This window comes from Corvus hawaiiensis, chromosome 1 (assembly GCF_020740725.1).
Source record: "Corvus hawaiiensis isolate bCorHaw1 chromosome 1, bCorHaw1.pri.cur, whole genome shotgun sequence".
Lineage (NCBI taxonomy): Eukaryota > Metazoa > Chordata > Aves > Passeriformes > Corvidae > Corvus > Corvus hawaiiensis.
In genome coordinates, this window is record NC_063213.1 from 47687691 (window position 1) to 47710826 (window position 23136).

Here is a 23136-nt window from a genome sequence, read left to right on the forward strand (position 1 = left end):
AATGATAATGGTAAATATCAGTTCAGGTAAAACAGACAGGATCCTGATGTCAAAATATATACTTGGAAAATACTTCTTTTGTGGTGATTTTTTCATGGTTTTCCCTTGCACATCATGAGGATTTATCTTGCCTGAAATTTTCATAGCCGCTTTCTTATTGATGATGTTAAAAAGACAAAGTCAGACTTGGTAGGATGCTAGAGGTTTCCCTGGAGCCTGGGAGGAGTTGAGCCAATTCCTCTCAGCCCGTGGATGAGCTTCAGTACCTGTTCAGGGGCAGGCAAAGCAGGCAGTGAGGCTGAGCCCTTCCTCCCTTCTCTCCACTCTGCTTCAAAATCCCTCAACTGCCTCGATAAAGCTCAGTTTGCTAGTGATGCCAGGATGCCTGAAGAGCAAACAGGGCAGATTTACCATGCTGAGTGCATTTATTCGAAGTCTTTCTGGTTTTGTTTTCTAAATTATTGAACAGCAGAGTGAAGTAAATGAAAAAGGGACATCAAAACACAGCTGCAGACATCATTTAATGCTTGTTTTCCTCAAGGCCAAATATATATCTTCATGTTACATAATGCTGCTATAAATCAATTAATAATTTGACAAAATAAATGATTGTTTGCTCATTTAAAGATTGCTTTTCCTTACGTCAATCCCATTTTGATGATGAGACTTGCACATCAGGGCCTTCTTAATCTCAAGCCACAGCCATGCTAGGATTTTTCTAAACCAGAGCATATGGAGTCGAGGATGTAATACATGGGTGACATTGCATCTCAGAGCAGTCTCATCTGAAACATTAGTCTTTTAGCTTTCCCCACTGAGAAAGAAAAGGAACAGAATAATTTCAAAAACCACCACAAAAACAAGAGTACTGGGGAAATATGAAGCACTCATCTCCTTCTAAAAGCGTTCAAGAAATGACTGTGTGTGGCACTTCACGTCATGGTCCAGTTGACAAGGAGGTGATCAGTCAAAGATTGGATGTGATGATGTCAGAGATCTTTTCCAACCTAAATGATCTTGTGGTTTTGTGAAAAGACTTTTGGCAGTGCCCCAAAACCAGCACCTGGCCTAATGCCCTAGAAAGGCCAAGGGAGTGCTGGCCTGCCAGCACCACCAGTACCCAAGGACTCTGAAGCAGGGGTATTCCATCACTGCTTCCAACAGCCACCACCAGGGGCAGGAACTAACAAAAATGCTGGATCTGTTTGGTCATAGGATCAGGTTTCACATATCTCACTGAACTAAAGAGAAAAAGTGCTGCAGGGGGTGTAAAAGGAAGGACCCAGCCCTGCAAAACTTTGCATGGTGGAAGGCCCCTGTGCCCACAGTGCAACTTAAGGGTCTGGGGTCAAAAGACATTTAAAGAATCCCTTTCCCCATTAATTCAAGCCTTTTCCATGCAGTTTGCAATTAAGGGATAATGCATTTAATCACTAATTGCACCAATCAGTCTTGATTTCCAAAAAGTCAAAGGAAAGTTGCTTTCCCTTACTTCCACTCACATAATTGGCAAGCACAAGCCAGTGTGCAGACTGAAACAGTAAAAGCAGTGGGTGTATCTATTGGAGTCAATATCCTTCTTCAGTTCTAGGCTGCTTTGATGACAATGATTCTGGCTGGACTTCTGGTCCCTTGCTGCACAGTAGTTCTAAATTGGAAAAAAAAAAGCAAAATAAACGTTGTGGAGCAAGAATTTCTTTTATAAAAATACCATCCTATCTTTAAGAAATAAAACATAAAGAGAAAAGCAAATATGCAAAAGAGAAGGAAAAAATGTTCAACCTCTTAAATGCAAGAATAAACACCCAAATCTGTCTGTAAATTGTTTCAGAAATATGTGCTGTGGTTCAAGTTTGGCTGTAGCACAGGAAGCTAGTCACTCTTGAGGAGAGATGCCAACAATTTTGCAGTGAGCAATATCATTCAAGTCTTCCATGTGAGCTGCAAGCCTTACAAAAAAGCTTTGCGGTGTTTCTGAGCTGGTGGTATTAGGCAACAGCATATGTAAGCATCCTTGACACATAGAGCTTGTCAACACATTTCAATCTCAGGAGGAGTCTAAATAAAATCTTTTCCTAGCATGTTCAATACTGATCTCAAGAGGTATGAAGGAAAGGGGAGGGTAAGATTAAGGCATATAAACTGTGGAGATCTTGGATTTTGAATCATCCAAAGCAATGAGAATCAGCAGTGGCTTTCTTAGTCTTTTATTTCCTTTCCATAATGAGCCTGCCTCTATGAATGCAGTTCTCTTGCCTCTCAGCTGTTTTTTGCCACTTTATAAAGCAAACACAGCTTCAAATTTGACAGTTTTGTTGTTGTTAGCTTGTGTTCTGGAATGAACTCTCCTGTTGATCTAAAAAGCTAGCAACTCTCAGTCCCATCCTGCTCTCGTTACAGTCTTGTCTCTTCAGTGCAAAGACTTTCTTCAACTTCTTGTTTTTTCAGTGCTTTACCTCCCACGCCACAAACTACTGCCACTTTTGCATTTCACCCTTAACCTTACAAAGGGAAACCAAAGCTAGCAATGCCGCAGGGCAGTAACACTGCATCCTATAAACTGTCCGGTCTTCAGCTGATAGAAATTTTTCTGACAAACTTCAGCTGCAAAAAATTTTGCAGGACAGGGCAGCTAGTAACAAATCTACCAGTCACAGCAGCATTACAAACACCCACAGAAAAATTGCTTGCTTCTTCTATCAAACAGCTTCTGAGGGAGGACACATTTTGGGAGCTGTCGCTTCTTAAAGCCTGCAGCGTATGAGCAACATTAGCTAGGTTTGTAACCTCCTGTTGGAACAGCTATATTTAATAAGAACAGTCCCTCAGAATGTGACAGAGGAGCTGTCTACTTCACATCCAGACTCCCACAGCAACAACCAACAGATGCCTCTGATACAGAACAAGTACTGGGCAAGTATGTCAGGATACCTCCCCCAGTGCAACTTCCCTGCTTCAAACAGCCTGAAGTTTGGGCACATCCTCAAACAAAAATATGATCTACAGCTTAGCAGGCAAAGGATTTTTCTTCTTTTACTTTTTCTATGTTTTTGCATAGATAAGCCTTTGCAAATAAAGCCTTCTGTAACAGTGATTCTCACTGTTGGCCAGATGCTGTGTAAAGAAGGGCCTCTTGGTTCATTTGCAGCCTTCACAGACCGATTCAAGACTGCTCATTTTTGTAGTATAAAAAGTTATAATGACAAGCATTACCACTGCATTGTTCAAATCATGGCATATGCAGCATTTCAAACCTGAGCATTTTTTCTTTTACTCTTCAATTTCAGTTAGTTTTCAAATTCAAAATACTAAGCTCAGTTGAAGGATCCTAAATACTCATAAAAACAGCAAACTAAGATGTGCAGTTTCCAACTTCATCAAATTCATGAATAGTTTCATTTTAAACAAATATTTCATTTATTTTTCTTTTTTTTTTCTTTCTTTTTGGTAGATAGTAGAGATGAAGACATGTCTAACACTTACTGGGAGAAAAATCTTTTTACTGAAAGAAACTTCTGGATGTATGCCTGAAAGTCAGGAATTCAAGAATGATCTAAATGTAAGTATTTTAACCCTGGTGACTGGCCACCTAGTTTCACGTTAATCTGCTTGAGTGTATGCACTACCACAAGAAAGATTTCTGGCCATCCCCTATTAAACAAGGCAGATACTGATGTGGCCCATCAACCCTTCCACATGCCATCTTCTCTGCAGAACCTCAAACTGCAGTCTTGGGCCTGCTCCAGACACGTGTTGAAATGAAGGGAACATAAGAACATATGGAAAAATCAAACTGAACTGTGGGTTTGCTCTTTCTCTTAGGGTAAAGTCCCAGGAAAGGCAGAGTCACAGTTACTTTTCCCTTATCCACTTCCCAGGGTGTTCAGCACACACAACCCAGTACACTGGTGTCAAACATCCCTACTCCCTAACACACTTATGGCTGCTTCTAGCACTGAGCAACTGTCCCCAAAGCAAGGTTAATAATGCATGTAACCCATCTGTGAATATACACTTTACAAAATGCTTCAACTCCATCATCACTTGTTTTTTAGTGAAGAATGCACAACCATGCAAACTACCCCATTTGCCATGTGCGCACACGTGGAGAGACGGGAAAAAGATGTTAAGAAAATGCTTCTATTTCAAGGGTCTGATGATGAGACATTTCCCAGCAAATAACATTTGGACTTCAAGACAGAGAAGCAAAAAAACCCCCAACTTTAACAGCCTCAGCTTCAGTGATCTTTGGTAGAGAAACATGGCAAAAACAGTGGAGACATTCCAATACTTACAGATGCAACTTTTTCTCTTTAAATTAACAAATTATGAAGAAAAATAAAATGCTAAGTACAAAAGCTGATTAAAAATATCACATAAAGAGACTAATCAAAGCTTAAGCATGACTTGCTTAAATTCACTCATAATTATTAAATTTGTCGTTAGAGTGGCCCAAGAATTGGATTTCCCCCTGACAACAGTAACAACAGGTAAAAAGCACTACTTAACAAAGCTCATTGAGAGAAAAAAAGCTTTCCAGAAGTATAGGAGGGCTGTTCAGAGGGGTATAAATACTGCTTACAGTCTTAATATGTAAGGGCTATTTTGGGTGGTACTATCTGTTCCCCCTTTCTCCCATACAACTCAAGAGTTCTCATGACGGGCAGCGCTGCCAAAGTTAACAAAGCAGATTCAAATAAACATGTTCATTACCTGCCAAGCTTCTCAGTCCAGCATACCTGTCTATCCACTCCTGGTGTGCTTTCAAAGTTGGATGAGGATCATCTAAATCTGCATTCTCATCGGAAGGGGTAGAGCTGTCCCCAGCCATTTGTTCATCCCTGTGCCAGAGGCTGGGCTCACACAAACATCTGGCTGTCCAGATTCGCAAGCTGATGCACAATTGAAAATTAACCCTGAAAAATAAGGTTCCTGGCTGAAAACACATTCAGGTCACTGCACAGCTGCCTGTAAGTCATGTTGGCAGGGGGAAAGGAGCACACGAAAGTATGCGGATAAAGGGCAGCAGTGGCTGGTTCAGAGATGGCATGGACTTAGATGAACCTGACCTGTCAGCAAACTGCACCCTGAAATCAATCCCTACATTGCTCATGAGGGCCCAGCTCCCAGGGTTGTCAATTTTGTTACATCTTTTGCTTCATAATGTGTGTTTCTAGAACAGCCAGGAGCCCCTACCCAGGGAAGCAGGGGACAGAGCTTGGTCTTCCACCTGCCTATCTCCTCAAGAATTCCTATTCAATCTCCGCTGCTCTATGCCCCATTCATAGTGGTGGTAATCAAAATTACCTAGATCCCTATAGATTAGTATTTGAAATAATTTGAAATAATGATCACCTTTGTAAAACTTCTCAGAATACACGAAAGCACAAATCCTCCTTTCCTTTTGGTACAGATCCTCTTGAGGCCGTTTCTCTTAGGACCACATGCAGCATAATGAATCATTTTTCCTTGCACTTACATAGTCTACCTTCTCTGGTTTACCTGGTTTGGTATAAATGGGACATTCAACACAGGTTATCAAATACAAGTATGTGAGATTAATGCCAGGAGACAAAATAATTGTTGCCTGAGTTGCATTTATCATCATAAGACTATCAGTTGGTCATCAGCTCATTAACTAATGATTAGTGTCTTCCAACCTGAGATCTCTTGAGATTCTGCCTGAATACCAGAGGTCCCTTCTGGTTAGCAGACTTTTTTTTAAAAAAACCCCTAAAGTTACAGACAGAAGACAAATAGCAGAATTTGGAAGAAAACTATAGTTTGGATCACAAGTACGTCAGCCATCTGGCTCTGTGCAGATTGACCATCTCACAACAGAGAGGCAATTACAACAAATATAAAATGAGGGAGAGTCACGGTGCAGCATCTAACCCACAGATTATCCACAAACTGTTTCCCTCAAAAGTCTTTCTCGGTGCTCAGGCAACAACTCTGGAGATGTGTTAAATGGGACGAAGCTCGCTCCAAGGAAGGGAAGGTCTAAGAAACAGACACTATAGGAATATAGCCACTTTGTAAGTAGGTCCCATGTAAGCATAATTTTAGAGGCCTGGTGGAATAGGTATTGCTTTGATCCTTATGTGAAAGCAATAGATAGAGAATATGCAAATGAAGTTTAAGATTATGGTTTTGTCACATTTCAGGGCTTTAAGATCTCCACATGGTGAGGTCCGCAGGGTATGCGTAGCAGATAATTCAAACAAAAAGCCAGAGGAAAAAATCCACTTTCCAATTTCAGAAAACAAAAATAATCTGAGGAAAATTATCAAACCTTGAACTATTTTTTCCATTTGAAAATAGAACAATGCAAGAGTTGATGAGTGAGTCGTAAAAATTAATGATTCAGGCTTAACATGCTTTAGAGGAGATAAACTTGAATTTAAAACAGTTTAGTAAAACAGGGCATGAAGTTGCCAGCCACCCAGTAAGGGAGGGTTTGCCTCTTATTTGATTACTGACATGAAAGTCACTAAATCCCAACTCTCCTGATGAATCACTGAGAGTGGGTTAAGATAAGCCACAACTCTATATTTTTTGTTTTTTCAAAGTTTTGTGTTACAGTCCAATAAACGAGATTTCTCTTGAGTCATCAAGCAGTCAGCTATCAGCATTAGATTTATTCTTGTTTGCTGAAGAGCATTAGCTGCCACCATCACTTAAGCCAAACAACTTAGCTCATTTTTGCTAAAGTAGACAAGAAATATAACTTGTTTTAACAATGGGAGAGGGCAATATTTTTAAAGCTAGCATATAGCATACTTGTGGCAAAAAAGTCAAGAAACCTTGATCCTTTTTGAGCACCTCTTTCTCACAGAGCCTGGGAAAGCAGTAAATCACCAACACATCTGGATATCAGAGTCTGTATCTGAAGGGATCCATTTTCTTGATTATATGATTTATAGCCATTTATTACCACAGCTTGTAATCTACACCTGTTTGTCCACAACACTCACAGCAGTACAGAGTGGACCAAGAGCATCTATACAGATTTAGCTCTACAGGGGATTTTTGATAGCTGTCAATATCTTACATGGTAATATCATTTCCAAGCAACTAAATCCTAGACAGAAGCTGTCACTAGGCCCTTGCTGGGAGGGAGAGAAGCTATTAAACATACATCAAACCAGCTGCCATGCAAACCTAAAATACAAGAAAAAAAATAGACTTATAGAAAATATCAGGGGGAAAAAACCAAAACCAAACAAAACCCAGCAGTCTGAGGCTAATAGCAACCACAAGTTTCTCAAAGTACATTCATATGCAATAAAAACAGCCTTCAGAGATGACAGCATCTGCTCTCTGGCCTTTCACAGCCCAAAATGCAAGTAGGTCCTTCAGAGTGAATCAAGGCAAAGAGAGCAGAAAAAATTTCTAAAAAGGAGTAAACCAATCTGTAGCTGTTAATTGTTGCCACACTTTAGTAGGAAAAGTGAATAACCAGCTCTTTTGATCCTGATTAATTTTTACCAGGTTTTACCCAAACATACAATTTGACACAAAAAGTATGCAACCAGTCTGGGACCTAGCTCTCAAAGGTGACGATGCAACTCCATGTTCATGCAAGTTGCATGTCAATGGGAATCGGGTGTATTAAACACCTTTCTGCGCTGGGACCCTGAATGCAGGCAGCCAAGAAGTACCTCTCACCCATTTCTCCATTCACTCATAATAACCTACTCTGTGGGTGGTTTGTCAGATCTCAGCCTTGGTAGGAAATGTGTTCTTTCTCACAGACCATCAGCTCTTTGCAGATACTGCCATTTTTGCATTAGTCTATCACTGTTCATGGAAAGAAAGGGCTCTTTTCAGAAGAGTTGCAAGTAAGGAAGGTTGTGGCATCCCCCTTCCTGGAGATATTCAAAAGCCATCTGAACATGGTTTGAGGCAGCAGCCTGCATTTGGCTCCACTTAAGTGGGACCAGATGATCTCCAGAGGTCATCCCCCTCACAGCCTCAACCACTCAATGATTCTGTGCAACCTCCTCTCAGGCACCTGCAGAGGGATCTGTAGTTCTGAATCACAGAAAAATGTTGCCAGAACAGAATTAACTTCAGAACAGCAGTCAGAGCATTTGAGTGTCACATATAAGCTACACAGCAAAGAAACTCTGTCTTCAGGCCCAGTCTTTCTCAGGGCTTAAATACGTGTATCAGTTTGGGATTTACAGGTTTTCTAGATCACAACAGATTATTTTTAAAGCAGAGCAGGAGCCATTTCAGACTGCCTGGGAGCAGCAACAGCCCCCACTCTGTATGGTAATATCACTGCCTGAGCATCCTGGCTGCACTGCTGGCAGGACTTCTGCACACCTGGCGTCAGAGAGGATTCAAACCTACACACCTACACTCCTAAAGCTACTGGAATTTTGCAGATGTTTAGGGGGAGAAAGATTTTCAGCCTGTCAGAAGCCACATTTTGGACCAGAGCTGTGCTTGTTCTTGTGAGTGAAAGAAACCAGCAGTGTTTTTGCAGAGATGGGAAGAGCCGTTCCCACTGCAGCATCATTAGAGCAAGATGCTGAGAAGGAAATGGCTGGCTGGCTCATGCCAGGTGTCTCATTTCCCCCAGATGAATTTCATAACCACCAGCCAACTCCACATATATGGGGACAGGATGCCACTGCCCCTCTTTTACCCAATTGTTTGGGTAAAAGTGTCTGGAAACCACTATTTCCAGAAGAACATTTAGATACCAGCTGCTTGCTTGCAGTCATAGAGGCTGACAGATATGATGGAAATTCTACAGCCCACAAGCACACTCATCATTTGGGTCCCAAAGGAGGCTTGGAAATCTCTGAAAATTACCCTTTGGGACTTAGGCACCTAATTTTGCTAAACCCTAAATGAATAAACCTTTTCATATTTCTCTGAGATATGACTGCAGGTAGGGACGTATGAATTAGAAAAGACAAGAATGAGAACAGAGTAGTATTGAACAAGCAATATAATATAGGAGAATATGAATTATGCAATACCTGATAGTTTATTAACTCGCTTTATTTGGCATTCTGCAGTGATAAATCTTGAGGAAAGACTGTTAGTGCCATTTGGGGACAGAAGTCTAAACAATTGAACAAGATTGGTTGTGCCTTTGGAGAAACAAATATTTCTGCATGTCACTCTTCAAATTTGGCAACTGAAACAGGCAAAGCTACCAAAGAGATAACTTAAATAATGGATGTTAAATAATGGCATATCCATACCATTTTTAAACTCTAGATTTAAAATTCACCTAATTGCAAGCAGAATACAATCTCCCCAATGTATCAAATCTTACATTTTTCACTAATTATGAACAATATAAATTTAATCTTGACTCCATAAAATGATCTTTCTTTTTCTCAGCAATGGCCATAAAGAAACATTGGGCTACTAAAGCTACCCAGATTAATTTGTGAGGATGGCAATACAAAGATACTGCTCCAGAAGCAATTTTAACATTTACCAAAGTCACTCATAGATTTTTATTTCCAGTCAGGAAGATTATGACTATATAATCTGGGCTGCTATGAAGCACCAGTGACAGGCAAACAATTTCTGCTTCAAAGCCCATAAATTCCTGTTGAGACGCCTCCTCACTTTCCAAGGGCCGTGTAGATTCACAGTTTTTATGTTATATTGTGGGACATAGTGGCTGTTAGCCCTTTCTGTAAATATGTACCCCACGTGCATAGAGGGTCTGTGTATACATATACATGGGTCTTGGGCTATAAATTAAGAAATCTTACATTTTTGAGAAGAAGCAATTGGACGTACACTGGAAGTCTACTTGAAGTGTCCTTCTCTTCCCTTGACCCACCCCCAAATTGCACCAATCAAACATTGTGACTGCCTCATCACCTGGGGCAACATTGTGACTTCATCTTCTTTGTAAAACCTGGACCACAAGGGCAGGACACAGGCCCAGTCCATGTCTTAATAAATACATCTCCATCAAGGTGCTGTATCCCCTGAATCAGCATTTTCTTGCTATTAAGGGATCTGTGGGTCCAAATATCTCAAAGGACACCAAAAAACCTTTTTCCTAGAAGTACAAATGCAAAATCAGTTTTTGCATCACTGTGGCAGGAACTTATGCTGAAACCAGCTATAATATTGTCACAGAGTAGAGTAGTTGCAAGCTTATGGCTTTCCCTAGGTAATATCCTTTGGACCATGAGCTGCCTTGAAACTCCAGGCTTTCCAGAACTGAAGGCGAGATCAGTCTTCGTGAACAAGTGTGGTGGTGAAGGTTTGACAAACAGCCAAACTCCCACCCAGCTGCTTGTTCTCTCCCTGAGATGTTCACACCTCCCAGCTTGTTCCTGTCCCCACAACTGAACTTATTTTACAGGAGAGTAAATAGGAAGAACAGAAATAAAAAAGCTTTTGGGGTGAGATAAAAATGGGGAGATCACTTACTGTTACAAACTGAGCTTGGTGAAAATTAACCTAATTTTTTGCCTACTGATAAGGGTGGCAGGAAACAAAAAGACAAATACTTGACCAATACCTTTCCTCTTCCCACCTTTCCCACAACCAACCTCCTTCCTTCTCTCTTGACTCCTCTACCCATACCAGGAGTCCTGGCTGTAGATGAGGATGGACAATTATGGTCAGTACACAGCAGTTCCTATCTGCTACTCCCTCCTCCTGACATCTTCCCCCTGCTCTGGCATGGCTTTCCATGGGCTACAGTCCTTGTTAAGGAAGTCTGGTCTGGCACGGTCTCTCTCTGGGCTGTGGTATCTGTTTTGGCACCTGGAGCGCCTTCTCCTCCAGCCTTGTTGTTGAACCCAGTTGCTTCTCACTTTTTTTCCTTCCTCCTCTGCCTGTCCAGTATGTTCTGCCCTTTCTTGAGCACATTTTCCCAGAGGCACCGTCAGTTTGGCTGATGGGCTCAGCTGTGTCCTGCAGTGGGTCCACTGGAGCCAGGTTGTGCACCCTGCCGTGCTGCTGACACCCTGCCGTGGTCACCCAATACAACAGGAGGCAGAAGGAGGCAGCACCACACTTCCTGTTTCTGCACCACCTGACTGTCAACACCTGCTTTGGGCGTTTTGGTACATACCAGATTGAGCACTCATTTCTGAAATCTGCCACTTGTGAGGCATTGGAAACACCGGCAGAACACGAGGTTTTACTATATAAAACCTTCTAAGAAAGAAATTTGAATGGAGAATGGAGTTATTTGGAGAGAATGTCCTTGCTGGTTTCAAAAACCTGCTGTGCAACTCGGAGGAACCCAGACTTGCAGACAGCAGAAATGGAGAAGGAGCTGGTGAATCTGAAATAGCAAAAAAGAGAGGAAATGTCTTTTCAAAAAAATGCAAACTTATTGGCACTTCAGTAGAGAACACGCAAAGATTTAATTTTCATATATTTAAATGGTTCTGAAATGTACAGGGTGGAGACACCAGGAGTGCATATTCCCACACTAAAAACAGACTCCTTATTCTGCAAATTACCCTTATCATCCACATGTGGAATAAATCCCCTTGTACTATCTTCTGTCACAAGGAACACTGAGCTCCAGTGAGTCTTTTGAAGGCATCAGTGCTTCCTCAGGTGAAACTTGGCAAATGCTACTGCTATATATAGTATCTACTAGATAGGAAACCCCCTCATCTCGATGTGATCATAGGTTCTGCATCATAGCAAAGAAAAATCTGTAAATCTGAAGAACAAGATTAAGATGGAAGAGGCTGGTGGAAGGACTACTCTGTACCTTAGAGAATTAGACATGTTTATTACAGAATGTTCTTAGTCATATGAAAATACCATGTAGGGGGCTTAATTTCACTGTTTTTCAGTATTAGGCAACGTTTGAAGGCATTTCAGACAGCATTGTGGAATGAAATAAAAATAAATAATTATTGATCTGTGATTAAAACATTAAAATGTTGCAGCTAGAAATCAATTATTATTCTGATCACTTTGAACCCCTTTGTAGGACTGGAGCTAAACTCTGACCACAAAATTCTGCACTTTTGAAGACTGTCCACTTCTCAGAAGTATGAAAATGCTCAGGGGAAAATAATATGTTTGGGTCTCTACAGGCAAGCTAGAGTTTAGGTTTGGTAATATTCAAACAATCAAACAAAAAAGGCTCTCTCAATTTTCTAGCTGTAGAGAATTTCTCTCAAGAAAATCCAAATGAAGTATGACTGCACCAGTTTTCCAAAGGCTTTATTCTTTGCTCTGCCCTACTTTTTATTTCTTCCCCTCAGGTAATGTCCCAGGCTTTTCTGCTTTATTCTCATCATGATTTTGTTTAGCAGTCGTCTTCCTACACCGAATTCAAATAGTGCTGCTGTTTCTCATTTAAAACTGAGAAGGTCTCTAACTACTTTAAGATCAAGGAAAACTGGATAATCAGTACTGGTAATGCTCTGGAGAGTACCCATGTGGCAGGTCATCTAAATGGGAGTATACAGAATGAAATCTTTCCAGTCCTCTCCAGGGCTACCCCATATTGATCAGTGTTACCAGAAACACACCTGTCTTTTTCCAATGCCATACAGCCTGATGGGAACCAAAGAAGCACAATGTTTGATCACTGTCTTGTAAGAGCACTGAATCCAGAAACATGATTTCAAGAATAATAACACAGAAATGTAACATTTGCTTCTAAATATTTTTTCCTTTACTACCTGGCTAGAAGTTATAGCACTTGTACTTCTTTCTTCTCCGTTTTTAAATCCTTAGTGGTGTAAGTAAATGCTGCACAGTTTTGGGCTCAGCAAGAACAAGATAAACATTGTATACAATTTTAGGATCTCTGTGGCTTTCATTTAATCCTCAATATGTAGGGTTTGGCATCCAAAGTCAAACAACATTTCTGAGATTAGGCATTGGAGAGAAGGAGATGAAAAGCAAGATAAAAACAAGCTGAAAGTTTCATCAGCACAGAGCCAGAGGTGGGCGAAGGTGGGGTTTTGAGCTGTTTTCTTCTAAACATCTGCTAAGGCTGAGGCACTGATTGAAAACAACTGCATTTGAGAGGCTGCTCTGACTGCAGTAATTAGTCCTACAATCACTGCATGCAGGTGTTTAATTACCGAGGTCCCGCTAGCGACATGGTTTTATTGAATTGGTGTTTTCCTTTTGTGGCCTTCACCGATGTGTGTTCAGACTTGATGGGATGGTATCCTTGAGAGAGCACATCCTTGACCTTCAGGGTTTATTTCAGCTGTCTGAAAACAGGCAGCCCCACAGGCATGCATGAGCCCAGGGCTGATGAGCATCATGGGAGCAAACAGGCTGTGCCAACAAAGGTTACTCACTAAGGCACATCCTGGGGGAGGCAGGGATTCACGTCAACTCCTGTCTTCCAGGACACACATCACCTTTTAACCAGCCACTCCAAGATCAGGATTAAAATTTTCCCTCATTTAGAGCAGCACCGAAACTATGTGCACTCTGCAAAGCCATTTTAAAAGTTTGGTTGCTATCTCACATTAGATCAGAACCTCCAGGATAAACAACACTTAAAAGTTCTTTGCTAGTGTCCATAAACAAGAATAAAAGTGTATAATCTGTTTTGCTGCTTTAAACCATCTCTTAAGTGTCTCAAAAAAGGAGCTCCTTTTTAAACAATTGGATGGAGTCAGCTTCACGTTTCTTTCCCAGAAGCACAAAATTCCTATTCCAATGTTATGAACAAAACAATCTTCACGCTGAGACTGACAACTACATGCTTAAAGAGTGGTGCAACCACCTTCACTTTCACAGCAAAAATAACCAATTGTTTATGAGGTTTGTTATTCTCTCCTCAGGAAGGCAGGTGATTTGAACGAAACAGAGAGTAAAGTTGGCTCAATAGAGTAAGCAATGTTCTTAAAAATTTCTGCAAATGAAATCCAATGTTCACTAGCATTTGGGATGAGCCTTTGTGTATTCCTCTCTCCTTCCTTTCTACATATGCTGCCAGTGACCACAACTGAACTTTTGAGACCCTTCCTTGGGGATTCATCCCCAAGAACAGAAGAAGTACACTTCCCTGAAGATGTTCACACTAGAAGTTCCAGCACTAAACTTATCACTTCTGTCAGAAGTACAATACATTTCATAAAGACTTTTAACCCTGCCTTGAACCATGGTAGATCCATCACATTCAACAGTAAGTTGTCTCCTTTGTTACTTTCACTTTCAATCTTGTGCAACACACAAACTCCCAAAAATGTATCGTCATGGTGTTATCCCCTGAACCAGTCTCCTCACTACTACAAGCTATCTGCTAATCTTCAGACCCAGTGCTCTCCTCCTTATGCAGAGATTTGGCAAGGTTGAGCACCAGCTGACACTCAGCTTTCTCACCTTTTAAAGCATTACAGCAAATTTATGATCCTCTCTCACCATGTGCACAAGAATATTGGAGGCATTTTTATGAGAGGAAGGCTGTCAATCAAGATCCGCTCTTTATGGAAAGGGTGTGATTTAATCAAATGGGAATTAATCCAGCGAAGCCTTATAAACCAAGCTATGAAGGATGTCAAATATGACAACTTGGTGTCTCTGTCACTGGTGTGAAGTTGCAGGCAGAGCCCTGAGCATGTGAAGCCCATGATGAATGGACACCTAACCTACACCCCATTCCCATGCTGACAGCTTCCGGGTGCCCTGGGATGCCAGAGACAGGAGGCTCTTCTCCTGGCTGTCATTTTTTAGCCCTCAATAACCTCAGATGGTTAATGAAAGCTGGAGAGGTCTCCTCCTGTCAGCCATGACATTGTTTTCTAAGAGCTGTTCACCCAAAATCTGCTGCCAGAACTACCCTGACCGTAAAACAAACAAAACCCACAATTGTATGTGTAGTGTTGGCTTTACAAATCTGCAACAGAAGCACTGAAGTCTGCAGCTCTTGTTTTACTCCTAACAGAAGAGAAACATCACCTAGTGCTGGAAAGGACAGAGTGACTATTGCCATGAAACTGAAGTGTATGCTGCCAGAAGTTTGCTCCATCCTCACCAGTAAAATTTCTGGAGACACACAGGATGCATACAAAATGTATTGGTAGAAACATCAGGATTAATTCTGCAGAACACTCAAGAGCGGTGCTGTGTTTACACCCCAGACCAGCCCAGAAGGTGCTGTGTCTCCTCTTGTATCAGCACCAGCTTTCACCCACGTAGGGACATTCAGGCACAGGCTGTGATGAGGAAAGCTGCACTGTCAGTGTTCCTTGCACCACCCTAGTACCCACAGGGCATGTGCTCTGTGGACAGGAATGAGAAGAGCAGTGCTGGACACTGTTTGCCTGGAAATTGCTTTCTATAGCAACAAGCTGCATCACACAAAGAGGTTTGACGATGGAGCGCAGTGGGAAATCTGAGCTGTCAAAGGGCCAAGCAAGGCTCACCCGGACAGCCTCTCACCCACAGACGTGGTCACTTCCTAAACGTAAGAATTTTACATGACCTCTGTCTCTCCCAATAAAAGCAACAACTCAATTCACAAAGCAGGACCTTTGTTTTTATTCATCAGGATTTCAGAAACAAAAATATGGGTCTGAGCAATTATCCTCAGAGGAAAAGCAACAGCGAAACTGGAATGCATTAGCCATAAATGAGGCAATTAAGTCTAACCTTTGCTAACCTGGCAGGTCAATGGTATAAACAGTATGCTAGGAGTTATTTGGGTCCTATAGATGTCCTTTAAAAAGCCAATTATCTGGAAATGAGTGACTCTGTCAGATGACAATATAGCAGTCCTTCAGAAAGTGCTGGGACGGGGTGGGAGGGGGTGTCTCTCTGCCTGGGCCCACATGCAGCTTTCCAGTATAATTGAATAGCTCTCCTCGTTCAGAGGAAGGCAAAGGTTTCTTTCAGTGGAAGGTCTTTGAAATTAATTACACTGCCTCTTCCTGGGGAACAGTAGGGCACCCTTGCTTGGATGCTATGTCAACATATGAGTAGGTTACTAAGGTGGAAAAAAAAGGTGCAAATGCAAAGCAAAAAAAGACAGGGGACACAGCAAGATGGATGAGAGTGCTAAGTCTCAAAAATGCCAGGATGAGATGAAACACAACTAACTCAGCTTGTGTTACTAAAAAAAGAAAGAAGAAAGCACTAAAATGGCTGTCAGGGCTCATACACAAACAATGGTTATGAAGCAGATAGGACAGGCATGCCCATCCAAGGACAGGAATAGAAGGCGAAAGGAGAGCCTTGATTTCAGTTTGGCTTTATAAACAAAAATACACATCTACATGCTATTTCAGAAAGAGCAACACATCAGTCATGGGACTTCTCCAGGTGACATGGCTGACCTCACAACAGGCATCCCTGTCAAGTGATGGGGGTCGGATTCCAGGTCCCTATACAGATTTGGGCTCAATTATTTTGCCTCATCCCTGATTTTTTTTTTAAGTTCATGAAACAAACTAAAACTACACTGCCCCTCTAAGACTCAGCAAGGGAGAATCATGAAAACCTGAAAGAAAGGCAATGAATGACATTTACCTGTCATCTTTCTTCCTATCTACTGGCCTCTCCTCTCTCTGCTGTCTCACTTATTCCCATCTTGCCCCATCCTCACTTGCCCCACTGCTCTGAGCATCCATCCCATCTAGCCTTCACTTTCACTCTCCAGCATCCTCAAGCAACAGAGACTGTAAAAGGGCATCAGAGACCATGTTCATGAGCTAGCACTGGGATGCAAGCCAGCATGTGCTGTGTGGGCACACATCCAAAGGATATTGCTGCTGCTTGTTTGGGATGGGCCCTGATTATCTGCATGATGGTCAGGGGACTCATGATGCTCTTGGAGACTCATCTTGTCCAGACCACTTCTTTCTGCCTGTGCAGGATGACAGGCTGGTTCTCACTGGCCCCAGTGACACACCAGAGCCATTGCATGGGAAGAGCCTCCAAAGTTGTATGAGGCTGGTGCTGTCTGGGGTGATGAAATTACGTACAAAAGCAGTGTTGCTGGTGTAGGCTCCTGTCCGTGCATGTACTTGTCTTCATGGGCCAACAAGGGAGAATATGAAAATCCATAAAGCAGCAGCAGAGAGCAATCAGAAAAACATGAAATTGTAAAACAGTGAAGTACTGCAAAGTAATTATATGCTCAATTTTGACACATAGACTGTATGGCTACAGCTTTGGAAAATAAAACATGCTTATCACAGCATCCAAAGAAACTGAAACAAACATCAGAACTAACCACATCCATCAGCTCTGTAACTATCCCATAAGCCCTGCCCCAAAAAAGCTTTTAATATGAATTTGTTTCCCACCCCAAATTCAGATTACATCAGTAGACTGTTTTCTCTCAGGAGGCTGTAAAGGACTCACTTCACTCACACCCCAGTAGCCGCTGCTCTATAACAGCAGTCTCTCTGTGTGTCAGGCTGTTACACAGGTGATCTGGACAAAAAGCATCTCCTGGGGTATTGCACATTTAATGAGCTCAAGACTCTTAACAAAAACAAATTTTGCAAATTTTATATTTAATGGAGCTTTCAGTGTATGTAACTACAATGCACAAACCATTAATTAAGCTGCTTTTTTTGGTTGATTGTATTAGTAGAATTCTCTGGTGATCTGACTACACATTACCCCTTACTTAATAGCAGCAGCTGTTGGTGTACCTGATCTGACGTTCATAGAGCTTTACAGTTCCTTTTCTAAGAAAAAACATCTCCAGAGAAAGTAATTCTGTGGTCCTTCCCATGAATTGTAAGACAAAGAGCACACTAAGCTCTTCTCAGCAACACCTCTCTCCTCTGTTATTAACTTCCCACTCAGTCTACTTAATGCACACCCCACTGACACTGGACCCAGCAGCTTGTTTCTTGGAGGTGCTTAAGCAAGGTCTTATCAATTCATCTCTGTGCCTATTGCTACCTTCTTTTCATTTCATTAACTGCTTAGATCTGGTTTTTCCCCTCATTTATGTTATCATGGCAGCAGTTTCCATACACCTCAAGCCACCTTCTGTTCAATAATCACCAAAGTCTCAATAGTGCTCTCAGCTCTGTGTTGACTCGGTCCCGCTGAGACAGCCCAAGATTAGGTCTGCTCACCCTGCAGCCTGGACACATGCTTCCATTGACTCTCAATGGGAAAAGCATTAGTACAGAGGGAAAAAAAACTTACAGTCTCTACTTAGCACTTTTGAAATCAATAAGGGCTCTCGCTCAGATCTGGCCTTCAATCAAGTACACAGGACAATAATGTAGCTTTGAATACAATAAATTCTGTGGTTACAAAAAAATCCCAAAGCCTGAAGGTTGCTAATGAGCACTGCAAGTAAATCTCAAACACCTAAGAGACACCCTTTGGAAAACAGCAGAAAATGTGGAGGGCAGACCTAACCTAGGTGTTTGGCATTACTTGTGCTACAAGTTCAGCAGAGCAGACTTTTTTATTTATGGATGATGTGTGAATCAGCTCCTTCTGCCATGTAAGATTTACCCACTTCAAGAAACTGGCAAAAACATGAAAAATAGAAGGCCCATGGAAAAACATTCTTTTTATTTTCCTTGCAAAATAAAAATTGTGCTTGATTCTGCCTCAAAGTAGTTGCTTTTTTAGCACAAGGGAACAAATCCTATTCTCCTGATGTCATGGCAAGGCTTTTACTGAAAAGCACCATAAAGATTGTGTTTACAGGTCTGTCTTCACACACATGCCTTATAGGCTGAGATTTCTCTTCTTCCCTATATTCTGCATTCAGTTCAGCTTCTTTTCACATGGAAAAAGTGACCACAACAGTTTAGACATCCCAGCAGACTTGTGCTTGCTCATGTAGTGTTCAGACACAGTTCTCATTAGATATTGTACAAAAATAAGCTTGATATTCCAAAGATTAACTCTACAGCTTTTGTACCACTGCTCTGTTTTCCCTCAGCACATCTCCACTCCTGTTTTTATGGTGCTTCATCTGATGTTCAGGATCTGCAGACCTTCAGCATCCTCTCTCTGCTGATTCTACCCATGCATGACCAGTGCCTGCAGCCCCCTCTTTCAGAAGCTGGAGAAATCATCCTGCTCAGAGAGGTTTCTTCAGCACCACAGTCTGTCCAAACCTACCATCTCATGTTTGACCATCTGAATTCCCTCAAAACAGCCTCTATACTGTTTTTTCTTACTGTCTACCATAAACGCTCCTCTCTCATTTAGCTCAGTTCCTTAGATACTCCCTGCATGGGAACCCAAACAGATCTGCACTGGCCATCCAGCCTTTCTTACTAATTTAACTCTTACTCACTCTTCTGTGCATATTCTTCTTTCACAATTCATTTATCCCATTTCTTTTTTTAGATTTTAGTCTCTGTTTCCAGCCATTACCAATCCAAATTTTTTTCTCATCCTTTTAAAGATTTTAAATATTCTTTGCTGATTATTTACATGTTGCTCAGTTGGTTTTGGCCAAAGACCCAAATAACAGGTCAGAATCAGCACACTGTAACATCATAGCCTATCCCTCTGTCCTCGTTTGTTAACAAGACTTCTCACCAGCACCGTTTCAGGGTACCAACCCCATTCCCCATTGTAATTAATGACCATTTGTGAACTCCTCCCACTGCTTACACTCCAAGAGGACTGTGTGGGAAGTCAGTGCATGTGAATTCTTACCTCCAGCTGCACACAACAGCCAGAGGATGGATGGACACCGGTGTTGAATGTTCTCATGAGTGAACAGTTTTGACTTCTCCCTGGAAATCTCCCAGCTTCAGAGGAGATACCAAGCAGTCCTGTCACCTGGAAGAGTTAAACACATCACGGCAATGGGTAGCAGAAGGTACCTCAAGTACCAGGAGGGAGAAAACTGGAAAAGGGGAATAGAAACAAAAATAAAAATCACTTTATCTGAAAGACTCTTAATCAAAAGCAAACCTTAACAGCAATGCCCCAAAATCACAATGCTCCTTCAATATCATGTCCATGGTGGCAATTAAACTGAAGGAAAAAGCATGATAAAACATTTGAGTTTGGAATTGTAACAAACCTTTGCCTTTAGGTCTGTACTAAACCCAGTTTGCCTGCATTCATACAGGAAAAGTAATCAAGGATTGGAATTACCTCTATTCATCTGTTTGGGTTATTCTTGCCTCGTGGTGCTGTAACAGACACAGAACTCCCTATTCATTTTTCCCAACAAAACCAAATGATTGCCAGTTTGTTTCCACATTCAAACCTGAAATAAAAACAGGGATCCCACACACTCCTTGTGCAGCCTCTACAAAGGGACTCTTTCTTGGAACAAATTACAGTAATATGGATCTTCTAAGGCAGGGACTCAGCAAACAAAAAAAAGCAAGGGTTATCATCTTTTCTTTTTTTATGTACTGGAAAGGCAGAACAAATGGTTTGTTTTGCTGGATGTAAGACTTCTTTCTGCATAGCAATTTGTTAAAAAAATTTAGGTATGTGAAAAATGTTACATCTTCACTCCAAAACAACCCAGAAATATCAGGTAGGAAATAGGGTTCTGCATGTTTAGCATTGACAGCTTTTCGTCCATTTGCCAGGACTTTAAGATAAATCTATTTTATAGACAACCTACAAAAGAGAACTGTAAACAGTCTTAGAACAAAGAATCGGCCTGCCTCAAATCAAATTCATTTGTTTATAATGTATGATCCTACTAGTACTCTAGTCTTTCACAAAAAAATGGGGTAGGCAAGATAATCTCACATTACAAAAAGAAACAAAAGCAAAAACCCTAGACATCATTTTAGCACATCTTAGAACAGCAACAAGAAGCCCTACTTTTTCCATTTTGCAAATGATTACATCAGTAATTTAGGAGCTGCACCATCATTTCCAAATGCATTATCTACAACAGGAAGCCTCAATTAAATCAGTTATTAAACCTAATTAATGAAAGTTGCATGATTTCTTCACAGGTGCACTTGTTTTTGTTCAAGGGAGTCTTACTCACTCTTGGTCTTTTTTCTAATCGACCTAAAAAAGATCGATATATGAGAGTTGATACCACCTGTTGGTAGTTGAAGAATGAATTCCAAGTCATTTAGTTACAATTAATTTGGAAACACTTTCTCTACGACGGAAAGCCTACTGAAATTGCCTTTCTCTGATCTGAGAATCAATCATTTCACTTGAAGATGGGGAGGGTTGAGGGGATACAACCCTTCACTCTGCAGTATTAAATGACCAATTAATGTTTTCTAGGTAACATTTGAAGTTAAGAGGAAAAGGAGAACTTAGATGATAACAACTTGTCAGAGCTTGAGGAAAAGCTCCTCTCACACAAATGGCCATGGCTGTTTAGCCAACACCAAGAACTCCCACGAGCTGCTCCACACAAGGCATAACACAGGAAGGTTTGCCGTAGTTTTGACTCATCTTCCCTCTCTTCCCACTCACATCCCGCTAGCTTTTCCAAGTATTTTTCATTTAGCTCTTCCATTCAACAGCTCCTTCAGATTTTTCTCATGGCTCCTACATTCATTTCTTGTCCCCTTTATATTCTCTCTTCTCTCCCTTTGTCTCCTACCTTCTCCCAATTTTTCTCCTCCAAGATAATTCCCAGGCATTTTAAAAGTGACTGCTCAGCAGTCAAGCAGAAAGGGAAAACCCAGGCACCAAGGGAACCTTACTGGCTAGGTCTAACCTGAAATAGACTGACACGGGAGCAATTAGAATGTAATTTTATGTAATAAGATGATTTATTCATTAGTACAAGGCAGGGATAAAAGCTTACAGCTGATGAGAGAAGCAGGTTTGTTACAGCTGTCAGTTCCACCAGCAAAATGTATTAGTCATTTAATTTCTTTTTTTTTTTTTAAACACCAAAAGCATCCTATAATTACATGTATGTGCCCTGCCTTACAGCAGGAGATTTTGCGCTGAGTTCTTTATTTTTATAATGAAAGAAGAACAATTAAAATGTCATGAGATGATTTGTCTGTCAGTGAGTTTGATTGACCATGTACTACAAAAAAATGTATTTTTTAAATAAATAGTAAGATATTGGAATCAAAATACCCATACTTTTTCATAGAAGGAAGGTTAATAACTACCAGGTACCTTATCCAAGAGACCTATATGAAGATTCAGATGGTTTCTTTTCAAGGACAGCTGCTTTAACAGGAGTCAGCTCTTATTTCTTTACTGCTTTCAAAGCAATTTCAGTATAGAAGTCTGATTATCAACATCCAAAGCACTTCTAAAGTTGGGCTTCCAACCCATACTGATTAGTCCCAGCAAAGATTTGTCATGGAAAGCATCTGAATCCTTGATGATGTGGAAGAGAATAAGATGGTCAAGGCTTTGGTTCATCATCTCACACACCAGACAGAAGGCTTGAGACTCTGTAGAAAGTAAAGAGCACTCTGCTTCATCTCTCAGTGATCAAAACTGGAGAGCACACTTGCCACTTTACAGTACCTCCAGGTAGAATTTGTGGTGGATAGGAGTACTCAAAGCTTGTCCCTTTCCTATCTCCTGGAGAACAGGAATGCTTAGTCCTCAGCAAAACCATAGCTGAACAATGATTCAGTACTTAGTGGGACTTAGCTGGCAGCAAAACATTGCAGAAAGGACCCTTGCCTAGTACCAAGTTTCCCAGGTCTCAGGTCATTCCACTCTCCCCCTACTTCCCTTCTGCCCTCCAAGGACTTGGTGTTCTTCAGAATATGAAATTATGGACTAGACACCAAAGAGAGGTGCTTATCACAGAAACACTGGTGATGCTTCACTTTAGGCAAGATTCTCAACCTGCATCAACCAGATCCTGCTTCTGCTATTCACCACCCAGCAGTGGAGCAGGAGCACCACCACTGCACCGTTGTGGGGGGATTGGGTTGTTTTTATGTGTCAGGTCTCAGTAATTATATTAGCATGTGTGGCCCTGTTAACATTTCAGGCACCAAGATGAAACCACAAAGAGCCAGTCCATGATAAAAAGGAAGGCTACTGGTGTCCTAATCCTCCCCAGGGCTGTTCTTTCTGGAGTGGGGTGGACATCTTTACTCCTGTTCCCCTCCATAGTTTGCCAGCACAAGCTGCCAGCTCATGGTGGGACCTTGAGCTTGGCTGGGGTTTTCCTGCATCAGGAAACTGCCCCCCGATCATCATGATCCCCCTCTTATCTGCTGAATGTGCCTGCAACAGAGCTGATCACCTCAGCAATCCCTTGTCATTCAAGCGACAAAA